This window comes from Scyliorhinus canicula, unplaced genomic scaffold (assembly GCF_902713615.1).
Source record: "Scyliorhinus canicula unplaced genomic scaffold, sScyCan1.1, whole genome shotgun sequence".
In the NCBI taxonomy this organism is placed as follows: Eukaryota; Metazoa; Chordata; class Chondrichthyes; order Carcharhiniformes; family Scyliorhinidae; genus Scyliorhinus; species Scyliorhinus canicula.
In genome coordinates, this window is record NW_024055552.1 from 2,874 (window position 1) to 17,851 (window position 14,978).

The window sequence follows — 14,978 nt, forward strand, 5'->3', positions numbered from 1 at the left end:
CTGATTTCATTTCCTGCTACTTCGGTAAATCGAAAAGGTTAGTGAAGCAAAAATGATGAGAAGTGAAATTCAGGACACACGGTTAAGAAGGGTCCACTATGCCTGACTATGCAGCACTATTCTTGAATGGAAGCTTGTGCGTGTTGCGAGATGATCCGGTACTTCAAATTATTACATTCTGCGTACAGTTTTTGCATTCTTGTCGCGTTTGGAAGACCGATATTGAATATCACAGAATGCAGGTCAGCTGCATCGGCGATTCTGCTCCTGACGAGCAGCCGTGAGTTACTGGCCGATCCTCCTTGATTGTCTCGTTGTTCACGACTTGGCTGTGGTGATTTTTGAAGAAATGTTTTTCAATTGTGTCGTTTTTGCGAATGAAGATGGTGTGCGACACATGGCGCACGTTGAAGGCTGCATTTGAACGGAAAAATGTGGAAAATGAAAAGGATATGTGCCCTGTTCGCTGACCGACCGAGTGCAGAATAATATTGGCGTGGACGGATTTAAAGAGATGTTTCCAGGACGCCCCGTCGAGTGTATCTCATGGGCGATGTGCCTTGGCGGATTTGACAGCTGATGTGCCGCTTTTGAAAACGATTGTCGTTTTCTTCCAGGAGAGGTACAAACTCCCCGTCGGGGAATTGAACCCCGGTCTCCCGCGTGACAGGCGGGGATACTAACCACTATACTAACGAGGAAGTGCAGAACGCCTGGCCCTGTCTGGCATACTGAGGTTTGCATCCCCTCTGAAATGACTCGATTTTCGGCAGTTTCTTGCTTTTCCTGTGAAATCAGTAATTGCTGTGGCAACGACATACCGTGTTAAATGACGATCGAGGTTAACTTTGGAAGACAGAATGCGGAACACCCAAACACTTCCGTGTGTGTTGAGCTGTAAGTGTTGATGCGGTTGTTCACTTCAGACCCTGACATCTGCAAGTCGGCTCATGGTTCAATTGTTGTGGAAATGCCCGCTTTGGACTTGGGTGAGCACAGTAAGAATTCTTACAACACCAGGTTAAAGTCCAACAGGTTTGTTTCAAACACTAGTTTTCGGAGCGCTGCTCCTTCCTCAGGTGAATGCTGATTCCTCAGATTCACCTGAGAAGGAGAAATGATCCGAAAGCTCGTGTTTGTAACAGACCTGTTGGACATGAAAATGAAATGAAATGAAAATTGCTTATTGTCACGAGTGGCCTTCAATGAAGTTACTGTGAAAAGCTCCTAGTCGCCACATTCCGGCGCCTGTCCGAGGAGGTTGGTACGTGAACGTGGTGTTGTAAGACTTGCTACATGGCTCAATCGCCATCGCATCACAGGAATATTGAGGAGATCTGTTCCAGAGGCATGAAATGCAGCAGAAATTATTTTCGAAATTACACTTGGCTCCATAAAAAACGATTTCAATTAACCAGTTGTCTAACCAGGGCCACTATTTAAAAAATCAGCAACGAAAATTATACATCAGACTTTTGTGCAAATCAGGGGATGCGTATCCTTGCTTTTCCCAGAAAACACATTGAATTAAACGTTTTTGTTCAATAACAGGACACAATATAAAGAGCGGTGGGATAGGCAGGTTCCGAATTCACGAATCATGTCGACGTTGGGTACAATAGTTTCTGAAGATGGGGGGACCAGGGGACATCCTCTACGGGACGGGTCTGCATGTAGGAACAATGACGTTCAGTACACTAACAGGCTGATTTCATTTCCTGCTACTTCGGTAAATTGAAAAGGTTATTGAAGCAAAAATGAACAGAAGTGAAATTCAGGACACACGGTTAAGAAGGATCCACTATGCCTCACTATACAACACTTTTCTTGGATGGAAGCTTGTGCGTGTTGCGAGATGATCCGGTACTTCAAATTATTACATTCTGCGTACAGTTTTTGCATTTTTGTCGTGTTTGGAAGACCGATATTGAACATCGCAGCATGCAGGACAGCTGCATCGGCGATTCTGTTCCTGACGAGCAGCCGTGAGTTACTGGCCGATCCTCCTTGATTGTCTCATTGTTCACGGCTTGGCTGTGGTGACCTTTGAAGAAATGTTTTACAATTGTGTCGTTTTTGCGAATGAAGATGGTGTGCGACACATGGCGCACGTCGAAGGTTGCATTTGAACTTCTATACGGACAAGTGTGGAAAATGAAAAGGATATGTGCCCTGTTCGCTGACCGACCGAGTGCAGAACAATATTGGCGTGGGCGGATTTAAAGAGATGTTTCAAGGACGACCCGTCGAGTGCATCTCTTGGGCGATGTACCTGGGCGGATTAAACAGCTGATGTGCTACTTTTGGATTGGCCACACTAAATTGTCCCTTAATTGGAAAAAAGTCGTTGGGTAATTTAAAAATTAAAATGTTTACAAAACTATGCCGTGAGGCGGAATAGACTCGGATTGTTTTCAGTAAAACTGCAGAGTTTGAGGGGTGACCTGATAGACGACTAAAAGATTATCCGGTGCATGGAGTTGATGGGCAGGCCCTCCTGCCCATGGTGGAAGGTGCAGTATCCAGACGACATATGTTTATGGTCCGTGGGGCATATACAGGGGCGAGGTGAGAGGCAGATTCTTTGTACGCTGAGGGTGGTGAGTGCCTGGAACGCATTGCCAGTGGAGGTTGTGGAAGCAGATACATTAACGGCGTTCAAAAGGCATCTTGACAAACACATGGATAGGATGGAAATAGAGGGATTCCGCACAGGGAAGTGCTGAGTGTTTTGGCAATGTTTGGTGTCATGACCGGTACAGGCTTGGAGGGCCGAATGCCTGCGCCTGTGCTGGATTGTTCTTTGTTCTTTGTAGTCGTCCATGAATCTGCACACCGAGCATTATATTCACTTCCTGCATGGAAACTAATCGTTTGTTAGATAACCAGATGCAATCTGTACAGAAAATTCCAAGTGTCGTCTCACCAAGACAATGCAGAGTTGCAATAAGACATCCATACTGCTGTACTCACGCCTAGAAATGAAAGCCAACATACCATTTGCCACTTTACCCATTAGAGGTACCTTAATGCATGCTTTCAGTGATGGGTGTACTAGTATATCGAGTTGTCTTTCCACCTCAACATATCCCAAATGTATCTCCACTTAAATATTACTCTTCCGTTCTCTCCACTGCCCCAGGTGGTAATTTCACGTTCATCTTGGCCATTCATTCAACTTGTCGATATCACAACGAAGTCCCTCAACATCCTCCTCACCAGTCCCATTGCCACCTAGTTTATTGTCGTCAGAAAACTTGAAAATATTGCAAATGTTTCCTTTATCCAAATTTCTGAAGTATGTTATGAATAGACGGTGCCCAAGAGGTGATTCCTGCGGATCCCGCTCATCATCAGCTGCCATGGGGGCAAAGCCCCATTTCTTCCTACTCTCCGACCTGTATCTCTCATCAGCATTCAATACACGCTAATATATTATCCCCAAACTCATATGCTTCAATACTGCAAACTGACATCGCATTTCCGACATTATAAACATTTTTAGTTCAAAATATGCGAGCTGGAAATGATGGTGTTTGTGTGAACAGCACAAGACTGGACGTACATCAAATATTCACATCTGTATAGTTAATTAACCTGTTAGAAAGCCGCCAAAATTTAGAATGTAGAAATTCAATACGAACTTTGTGAAACAACTCAATGACGCAATATGTTTGTTCCCTTGCAGAAAGATAACTGATGTTGCAACTTCAATGTCCCTGCGGTGATCCAAGATGGTTTAACTGAAAAGCTTCCGTCAGAAAGTACCTCACAAGTTAACAGCGAGGCATTATCTGCAGCCGGAAGGATCCAAAGAATTCACAGTGAAGATGCCGGAAACATTTGAAACTATCCAGCAAGTATTTTATACTTCCCTTGTTTTTATTGGTGTTCCCGGTAAGTTACTCTGCTCAGCTGTTGTTTAAATCTGTGATTGAGATTCTCCGGTGTTATACTGTTACTCATTAAATTTCCTGCTGACCCGATGGTTACCGTTATGCAGGCACGTGATCATTGATCTGATCTGTCTTCAAACTACCCGAATTAGCTCTGTGCGATCACACGATTTCCTCAACAGATCAGCCACCCGTGTGTACAACTTACAGCTCAACGGAAAAGTCCAGTTATTGTGCTCCATTTCATATCTTGATACTTGAACCATGACTTAAATTTGTACATGGTTTTTGACGGACGGAATTAGCAGGAAAACGGAACATAATGAGGGTTGCAAATCAGAGAGGATGACCTGACTCACGTGGCAATGTATTCCTGAGAGCAATTGTCGGTGTAGAATTGTACTGACTGTGATCACTAATCGCAGTCTAATACATAACCACATTAAATATCTATTAGTGAGTCCATCTGTCAATTCTGGTTTTGTATTGTTTAGAAAGCTGGCTAGGGTTGGATACCTGACCGAACTGACCATTGATAAATGTAGATATCTGTCAGTTTTAGAGTTGCACCGAGTGTATGTTACTCGACAGAGTGGAATACGCGATTTCCCCCTCCGGTGTCCATGTATTACTGGGAGTGCCTGTCAGTGTGGAATTGTGTGCTGTGTGCGTCGCAAACTGGTGTTAAATAATTTGATTCCATTTTGATATCATGACTTCCAATTTATACGAAATACCTGACGGCTAACGTTATTGGAACACATTTGCAAGGATAATGTCAATGGACGGCTTATTATCCATGTGTTTACACATTTGTTGTATTCCTCATCTCAGTTAAATCTTGTCTTTTGTTTTAGAAATTAAATTGTTATCTTCCGATTGCATTTCAGGTATGTAAGTGTGGAACTATATTCATCCTTTCCCCATGGCCACATCAATTTCCACCTTCTGCTGCTTGCGCGCTTAATTCCAGGTCTGTCTGTAGACGGGAGTCTGTACTGTTGCAAATTTGCACTTTATTTCCGATATCAGAGAGCTTAGTAATGATCGTATTAATTAAATCCATAATGTAGATGGTTAAACAAATACTTTAACACGCTGTGACCTGTTTGGAATGTGTGTTGAAGACAGTTGATTATATTCTGTATATCTGGGCTTTCCGTTTTTTAATTACCATTAGCTTAATTTCTTTCCGGAAACATCAGTTAGCCACGCTGCAATTCGTTATTCTGATAGCCTCTGTTACAAATCATCTGCCATTAAATCCTTCGGCAATGAACTCACGATTGTTAATGAACAGGAAACAAATGACGTACTCTCTCGCCCCATCACATTTCAGCAACATTTTTGAATCAAATCCATCTACACCAGCTATGTCGCTTTTCTTTGATTACTGTGGCAAATATTTGCTTTAACTTGATCAAATGTTTTGGTTGGATTTTAATCGCTAGAATCTCACAGATTAGTTGATACATCCCCACAATCGCACATGGTATATGTAGGAAGTTGTTACATCTTTCTGTAATATTTGTTGCGGTAATGATATTTAAATGCCTGGTTTGACACAGACACATTGTCTGCTAATGCTCTGAATACGGATGGTAAATCCGTGCCATTATTGTTTTCAGCCATTTACTTTCTTGCTGAAAGGTCGTTAATGAAACATAGTTTTTATTTTGAGGGATCCCTGCTGTGCAGGTAATGTTGTGACGGTCCTTAATCCTGAATACACAGGGCATGGGACATGTGAGAGTGAAGGGACGGAAGAATGCTTTCTGACCGAATTAAGGTGTGAAGCCAGGTCTGTCTGTAGTTTTCCAGCTTTCAATAGGTTCTTCTCTCACAATTCGGGTCCTGAGTCGAAACCTGGAAGATTCTCTCCTCGGGTCTACATAGATTCCGTGGATCTGAGTAACTGTCTTGTTCCCCAATTTCATTTTTCCTCTTGACTTTCCTGATACTTATCGTCTAAACTGACACGTGCTGAAATTAGCCATGAATGTGTTTTATTCAGAAAGACCGAAGGTGTTGTTTGAAATTAAAGTGCTGTGCTCCATCTTACAAATCTAATGTATAATTCCTCATAGTTATTTGAATATGTCAGTTCCTTATGGTTGTTGTTGGACTTTGCACTGACTATAATTAATGGGAGGCATTGGCATACTGCTAGTGTCACTGGATAAGTAAACCAGACACCCAGAAAAATGCTCTGCCTACCAGGATGAAATCCCACTAATTCGCATGAAATTTGAATTTAATACAAATCTCGAATTAAAAGTCTAACGATGACGATGAAAACACTGCCAATTGTTGGAAAGAGCCATGTGCTTCCTGTAGGGAAGAGAATCTGCCGTCCTTACCTGGTCTCCCACAATGTGCATCCACACCCACAGCGATGTGGTTGACACTTCACTGCTCCCTCACGGGCAATTGCGGATGGCCAATACATTCGGGCACAGCCTGTGAAGCTCCACCGCCCGTGAACACATGAAAAAATAATATTCTGCATTTACAATTAATTCCTTATCTATTATGTTTTGCTTCCATTATTTTTCAAAAACCTGACATGGCTTTAAGGGGTCTGTAATTGGTGTTCTACATTTTGTTTGAAGTAAATGTAGACGATTAGCTTCCGATTAGGATGAATGCCAACATTTTTTGTTGGATTCTGTAATATATTGTCGGTAGGCACTGAACGGCAGACATGTCAGCATTGTTCTTTGATTTCATCTGCATTTGATTTCAGTTATTTGTGTCACATGTATTAATATAGAGTGAAAAGTGTTGTTTCTTGAATGCTATGCAGAAAACGCATACCTTACATAGGGAAGGAAAGAGAGACTACAGAATGTAATGTTACAGTCACAGCTGGGGTGTAGAGAAATCATCAATTTAAGACGAGGTAGGTCCATTGAAATGCCTGATGGCAGTAGGCAAGAAACAGTTCTTGAGTTGGTTCGTCCGTGGCCTCAATCTTTTATATTTGCTTCCTGCCGGAAGCAGGTAGACGACAGTATATCCTGTGTGAGTTGGGTCCTTAATTATACTGGTTAGCCTTTCCGAGACAGTGGGAATTGTAGACAGAGTCAATGGATGGGAGGATGATTTGCGTGATGGACTGGACTACATTCACGACAGTTTGTATTTTGCTGCGATCTTGGGCAGAGCAGGATCCAAACCCAGCAGCGATATAAACAGAAATAATGGTGCATGTGTAAACGTTGCTGAGAATCGGAGGTGACATGCCAAATTCCCTTAGTCTTTTGAGAGCGAAGTGTCATTGGTGGGCTTCCTTAACTCTTGTGTCTGAATGGTGGAACAAGATATGTTCTTGGTAATCTTGAAGCTCTCGACCCTTTCACCTTGGTTACCATTGATGTAGAGAGGGGCATGGTCTCCTCTCCGCTTCCTGAGGTCGATGATAATATGTGTACCGTCCTGTGTACCCTCCTGCCCAAACAGGTTCAGTGGGCTACACGGTGGCCTCGGTCTGCACTGCAGACCATACTCCACATGACCTCTCACAACTCGCCCTTCCCGCATCACTCCCAAACAAACATCCACAATCGCGCTTCCCTCCGGAACGCAACATTCCCCGTCGGTGCATGGCACTGTGACTCCGCCGCCCCTCAGAGACTGCCGCCAAGGGTCCCGTTGGCTGGCCCAATCCATGCCAGTGAACGCACTGCGACTCCTTCCGGCGCCCTCCTGTCGGGGTAACTTCGGGCGACCCAGTTGGTCGGCTGACGCCCGGTTGCGTCGAAGGCTGTAGCCTCCCGACCGCTGTCACTCTGCGGAAGGAGAGGACAATCAAGGAGAATCGGCCAGTAACTCACGGCTGCTCGTCAGGAGCAGAATCCCCGATGCAGCTGACCTGCATTCTGCGATATTCAATATCGGTCTTCCAAACGCGACAAAAATGCAAAAACTGTACGCAGAATGTAATAATTTGAAGTACAGGATCATCTCGCAACACGCACAAGCTTCCATTCAAGAATAGTGTTGTATAGTCAGGCATAGTGGATCCTTCTTAACCGTGTGTCCTGAATTTCACTTCTCATCATTTTTGCTTCACTAAACTTTTCCATTTACCGAAGTAGCAGGAAATGAAATCAGCCTCTTAGTGTACTGAACGTCATTGTTAATACATACAGACCCGTCCCGTAGAGGCTGTCACCTGGTCCCACAATCTTCAGAAACTATTGTACCCAACGTCGATATGATTCGTCAATTTGGAACCTGCCTATCCCACCGCTCTTTATATTGTGTCCTGTTATTGAACAAAAACGTTTAATTCAATGTGTTTGCTGGGAAAAGCAAGGATACGCATCCCCTGATTTGCACAAAAGTCTGATGCATAATGTTCGTTGCTGACATTTTAAATAGTGGCCCTGGTTAGACAACTGGTTCATTGAAATCGAGTTTTATGGTGCCAAGTGCAATTTCGAAAATAATTTCTGCTGCATCTCATGCCTCTGGAACAGATCTCCTCAATATTCCTGTGAAGCGATGGCGATTGAGCCATGTAGCAAGTAGAACAAACACCACGTTAATGTCCAACAGGTCTGTTTCAAACACGAGCTTTCGGAGCATTTCTCCTTCCTCAGCTGAATCTGAGGAATCAGCATTCACCTGAGGAAGGAGCAGTGCTCCGAAAACTAGTGTTTGAAACAAACCCTTTGGACTTTAACCTGGTGTTGTAAGAATTCTTCCTGTACTCACCCAAGTCCAAAGCGGGCTTTTCCACAACAATTGAACCATGAGCCGACTTGCAGATGTCAGGGTCTGAAGTGAACAACCGCATCAATACTTACAGCTCAACACACACGGAAGTGTTTGGGTGTTCTGCATTCTGTCTTCAAAAGTTAACCTCGATCGTCATTTAACACGGTATGTAGTTGCCACAGCAATTACTGATTTCACAGGAAAAGCAAAAAACTGCAGAAAATCGAGTCATGTTAGTGGGGAAGCAAGCATCAGTGAGCCAGGTGGGGCGAGGTGGTACGTAGTTCCTCGTTAGTATAGTGGTTAGTATCCCGCCTGTCACGCGGGAGACCGGGTTCAATTCCCCGACGGGGAGTTTGTACCTCTCCTGGAAGAAAACGGCAATCATTGGCACATCAGCTGTCAAATCCGCCAAGGCACATCGCCCAAGAGATGCACTCGACGCGGCGTCCTGGAAACATTTCTTTAAATCCGCCCACGCCAATATTGTGCTGCACTCGGTCGGTCAGCGAACAGAGCACATATCGTTTTCAGTCCAACAGGTTTGTTTCAAACACTAGTTTTCGGAGCACTGCTCCTTCCTCAGGTGAATGCTGATTCCTCAGATTCACCTGAGGAAGGAGAAATGCTCCGAAAGCTCGTGTTTGAAACAGACCTGTTGGACATTAACGTGGTGTTTGTTCTACTTGCTACATGGCTCAATCGCCATCGCTTCACAGGAATATTGAGGAGATCTGTTCCAGAGGCATGAGATGCAGCAGAAATTATTTTCGAAATTGCACTTGGCAATTGCACCATAAAAAAACGATTTCAATTAACTAGTTGTCTCACCAGGGCCACTATTTAAAATGTCAGCAACGAACATTATCCGTCAGTCTTTTGTGCAAATCAGGGGATGCGTATCCTTGCTTTTCCCAGAAAACACATTGAATTAAACGTTTTTGTTCAATAACAGGACACAATATAAAGAGCGGTGGGATAGGCAGGTACCAAATTCACGAATCATGTCGACGTTGGGTACAATAGTCTCTGAAGATTGTGGGAACAGGGGGCAGCTTCTACGGGACGGGTCTGCATGTAGGAACAATGACGTTCAGTACACTAACAGGCTGATTTCATTTCCTGCTACTTCGGTAAATTGAAAAGGTTGTTGAACCAAAAATGCACAGAAGTGAAATTCAGGACAACGGTTAAGAAGGATCCACTATGCCTCACTGTACAACACTTATTCTTGGATGGAAGCTTGTGCGTGTTGCGAGATGATCCGGTACTTCAAATGATTACATTCTGCGTACAGTTTTTGCATTTGTGTTGCGTTTGGAAGACCGATATTGAATATCGCAGCATGCAGGTCAGCTGCATCGGCGATTCTGTTCCTGACGAGCAGCCGTGAGTTACTGAACGATCGTCCTTGATTGTCTCATTGTTCACGACTTGGCTGTGGGGACCTTTGAAGAAATGTGTTTGAATTGTGTCGTTGTTGCGAATGAACATTGTATGCGACACATGGCGCACGTTGAAGGTTGCATTTGAACATCTATACGGACAACTGTGGAAAATTAAAACGATATGCGCTATTTTCTTCCAGGAGCGGTACAAACCCCCCGTCGGGGAATTAAACCCCGGTTTCCCGCGTGACAGGCGGGATACTAACCACTATACTAACGAAGAACTGCACAGCGCCTTCCCCTGTCTGGCACACTGAGGGTTGCTTTCCCTCTAAAATGACTCGATTTTCTGCAGTTTCCTGTGAAATCAGTAATTGCTGTGGCAACTACATACCGTGTTAAATGACGATCGAGGTTAACTTTGGAAGACAGAATGCAGAACACCCAAACACTTCCGTGTGTGTTGAGCTGTAAGTATTGATGCGGTTGTTCACTTCAGACCCTGACATCTGCAAGTCGGCTCATGGTTCAATTGTTGTGGAAAATGCCCGCTTTGGACTTGGGTGAGTACAGGAAGAATTCTTACAACACCAGGTTAAAGTCCAACAGGTTTGTTTCAAACACTAGTTTTCGGAGCACTGCTCCTTCCTCAGGTGAATGCTGATTCCTCAGATTCAGCTGAGGAAGGAGAAATGCTCCGAAAGCTCGTGTTTGAAACAGACCTGTTGGACATTAACGTGGTGTTTGTTCTACTTGCTACATGGCTCAATCGCCATCGCTTCACAGGAATATTGAGGAGATCTGTTCCAGAGGCATGAGATGCAGCAGAAATTATTTTCGAAATTGCACTTGGCACCATAAAAAAACGATTTCAATTAACCAGTTGTCTAACCAGGGCCACTATTTAAAATGTCAGCAACGAACATTATGCATCAGACTTTTGTGCAAACCAGGGGATGCGTATCCTTGCTTTTCCCAGAAAACACATTGAATTAAACGTTTTTGTTCAATAACAGGACACAATATAAAGAGCGGTGGGATAGGCAGGTTCCAAATTCAAGAATCATATCGACGTTGGGGACAATAGTTTCTGAAGTTTGGGGGACCAGCTGACAGCCTCTACGGGACGGGTCTGCATGTAGGAACAATGACGTTCAGTACACTAACAGGCTGGTTTCATTTCCTGCTACTTAGGTAAATTGAAAAGGTTAGTGAAGCAAAAATGAACAGAAGTGAAATTCAGGACACACGGTTAAGAAGGATCCACTATGCCTCACTATACAACACTATTCTTGGATGGAAGCTTGTGCGTGTTGCGAGATGATCCGGTACTTCAAATTATTACATTCTGCGTACAGTTTTTGCATTTTTGTCGTGTTTGGAAGACCGATTTTGAATATCACAGAATGCAGGACAGCTGCATCGGCGATTCTGCTCCTGACGAGCAGCCGTGAGTTACTGGCCGATTCTCCTTGATTGTCTCATTTTTCACGACTTGGCTGTGGTGATTTTTGAAGAAATGTGTTTCAATTGTGTCGTTTTTGCGAATGAAGATGGTGTGCGACAAATGGCGCACGTTGAAGGTTGCATTTGAACTTCTATACGGACAAATGTGGAAAATGAAAACGATATGTGCCCTGTTCGCGATCGGACCCAGTGCACAACAATATTGGCGTGGGCGGATTTAAAGAGATGTTTCCAGGACGCCGCGTCGAGTGCATCTCTTGGGCGATGTGCCTTGGCGGATTTGACAGCTGATGTGCCACTTGTGAAAAGGATTGCCGTTTTCTTCCACGAGAGGTACAAACTCCCCCGTCGGGGAATTGAAACACGGTTTTCTACGTGACAGGCGGGGATACTAACCACTATACTAACGAAGAACTGCGTGCCACCTGCCCCCCCCCCCCTCACTGATGCTTGCTTCCCCTCTAAAATGACTCGATTTTCTGCAGTTTCTTGCTTTTCCTGTGAAATCAGTAATTGCTGTGGCAACTACATACCGTGTTAAATGACGATCGAGGTTAACTTTGGAAGACGGAATGCAGAACACCCAAACACTTCCGTGTGTGTTGAGCTGTAAGTATTGATGCGGTTGTTCACTTCATCTGCAAGTCTGCTCAAGCTTCAATTGTTGTGGAAATATACGCTTTGGACTTTGGTGAGCACAGTAAGAATTCTTACAACACCAGGTTAAAGTCCAACAGGTGTGTTTCAAACACTAGTTTTCGGAGCACTGCTCCTTCCTCAGGTGAATGCTGATTCCTCAGATTCACCTGAGGAAGGAGAAATGCTCCGAAAGCTCGTGTTTGAAACAGACCTGTTGGACATTAACGTGGTGTTTGTTCTACTTGCTACATGGCTCAATCGCCATCGCTTCACAGGAATATTGAGGAGATCTGTTCCAGAGGCATGAGATGCAGCAGAAATTATTTTCGAAATTGTACTTGGTACAATAAAAACACGATTTAAATTAACCAGATGTCTAACCAGGGCCACTATTTAAAATATCAGCAACGAACATTATGCATCAGACTTTTGTGCAAATCAGGGGATGCGTATCCTTGCTTTTCCCAGAAAACACATTGAATTAAACGTTTTTGTTCAATAACAGGGCACAAGATAACGAGCGGTGGGATAGGCAGGTACCAAATTCACGAATCATGTCGACGTTGGGTACAATAGTTTCTTAATATTGGGGGATCAGGGGACAGCCTCTACGGGCCGGGTCTGCATGTAGGAACAATGACATTCAGTACACTAACAGGCTGTTTTCATTTCCTGCTACTTCGGTAAATCGAAAAGGTTATTGAAGCAAAAATGAACAGAAGTGAAATTCAGGACACACGGTTAAGAAGGATCCACTATGCCTTACTATACAACACTTTTCTTGAATGGAAGCTTGTGCGCGTTGCGAGATGATCCGGTACTTCAAATTATTACATTCTGCGTACAGTTTTTGCATTTTTGTCGCGTTTGGAAGACCCTTATTGAACATCGGAGCATGCAGGTCAGCTGCATCGGCGATTCTGTTCCTTACCAATATTCGTGAGTTACTACCCGATCCTCCTTGATTGTCTCATTGTTCACGACTTGGCTGTGGTGACCTTTGAAGAAATGTGTTTCAATTTGTCGTTTTTGCGAATGTTGAAAGTGAAAGCGATATGTGCCCTGTTCGCTAACCGACCGAGTGCAGCACAATATTGGCGTGGGCGGATTTAAAGAGATGTTTCAAGGACGCCCCGTCGAGTGCATCTCTTGGGCGATGTCCCTGGGAGGACTAAACAGCTGATGTGCTACTTTTGGATTGGCCACGCTAAATTGTCCCTTAATTGAAAAAATGTAATTGGGTAATTTAAAAATTAAAATGTTTAAAAAACTATGCCGTGAGGCGGAATAGACTCGGATTGTTTTCAGTAAAACTGCGGAGTATGAGGGGTGACCTGATAGTCGTCTAAAAGATTAACCAGTGCATGGATAGAGTTGATGGGCAGGCCCTCCTGCCCATGGTGGAAGGTGCAGTATCCAGACGACTTATGTTTATGGTCCGTAGGGCATACATAGGGGAGATGTGCGAGGCAGATTTTTTGTACGCAGAGGATGGTGAGTGCCTGGAACGCATTGCCAGTGGAGGTTGTGGAAGCAGCGACATTAACGGCGTTCAAAAGGCATCTTGACAAATACATGGATAGGATGGAAATAGAGGGATTCCGCAAAAGGAAGTGTTGAGTGTTTTGGCAAAGTTTGGTGTCATGACCGGTACAGGCTTGGAGGGCCGAATGCCCGTGCCTGTGCTGGATTGTTGTTTGTTATTTGTAACCGTCCAGATAACCAGATGCAATTTGTGCAGAAAATTCCAAGTGTCGTCTCATCAAGACTATGCAGAGTTGCAGTAAGACATCCATACTGCTGTACTCACATCTAGAAATGAAGGCCAACATACCATTTGCCACTTTACCCATTAGAGGTACCTTCATGCATGCTTTCAGTGATGGGTGTACTAGTATACCGAGTTGTCTTTCCACTTCAACATATCCAAATGTATCTCCACTTAAATATTACTCTTCCGTTCTCTCCACTGCCCCAGGTGGTAATTTCACGTTCATCTTGGCCATTCATTCAACTTGTCGATATCACAACGAAGTCTCTCAACATCCTCCTCACCAGTCCCATTGCCACCTAGTTTATTGTCGTCAGAAAACTTGAAAATATTGCAAATGTTTCCTTTATCCAAATTTCTGAAGTATGTTGTGAATAGACAGTGCCCAAGAGGTGATTCCTGCGGATCCCGCTCATCATCAGCTGCCATTTCTTCCTACTCTCCGACCTGTATCTCTCATCAGCACTCAATACACGCGAATATATTATCCCCAAACTCATATGCTTCAATACTGCAGACTGACATCACATTTCCGACATTATAAACATATTTAGTTCAAAACATGCGAGCTGCAAATGATGGTGTTTGTGTGAACAGCACAAGACTGGACGTACATCAAATATTCACATCTGTATAGTTAATTAACCTGTTAGAAAGCCGCCAAAATTTGGAATGTAGAAATTCAATACGAACTGTGTGAAACAACTCAATGACGCAATCTGTTTGTTCCCTTACAGAAAGATAACTGATGTTGCAACTTCAATGTCACTGCGGTGATCCAAGATGGTATAACTGAAAAGCTTTCGTCAGAAAGAACCTCACAAGTTAACAGCGAGGCATGAACTGCAGCCGGAAGGATCCAAAGAATTCACAGTGAAGATGCCGGAAACATTTGAAACTATCCAGCAAGTATTTTATACTTCCCTTGTTTTTATTGGTGTTCCCGGTAAGTTACTCTGCTCAGCTGTTGCTTAAATCTGTGATTGAGATTCTCCGGTGTTATACTGTTACTCATTAAATTTCCTGCTGAGCCGATGGTTACCGTTATGCAGGCACGTGATCATTGATCTGATCTGTCTTCAAACTACCCGA

The 14,978-nt window shown here is 43.8% G+C and overlaps 1 non-coding gene across 1 annotated transcript; it reads right to left on the reverse strand.

The window, feature by feature from the left end:
* Window positions 1–629: 629 nt before the first annotated feature.
* Window positions 630–701, reverse strand: trnad-guc. Its single transcript has one exon. It is a non-coding gene; the product is annotated as a tRNA-Asp (tRNA).
* Between the last annotated feature and the right edge of the window lie 14,277 nt (window positions 702–14,978).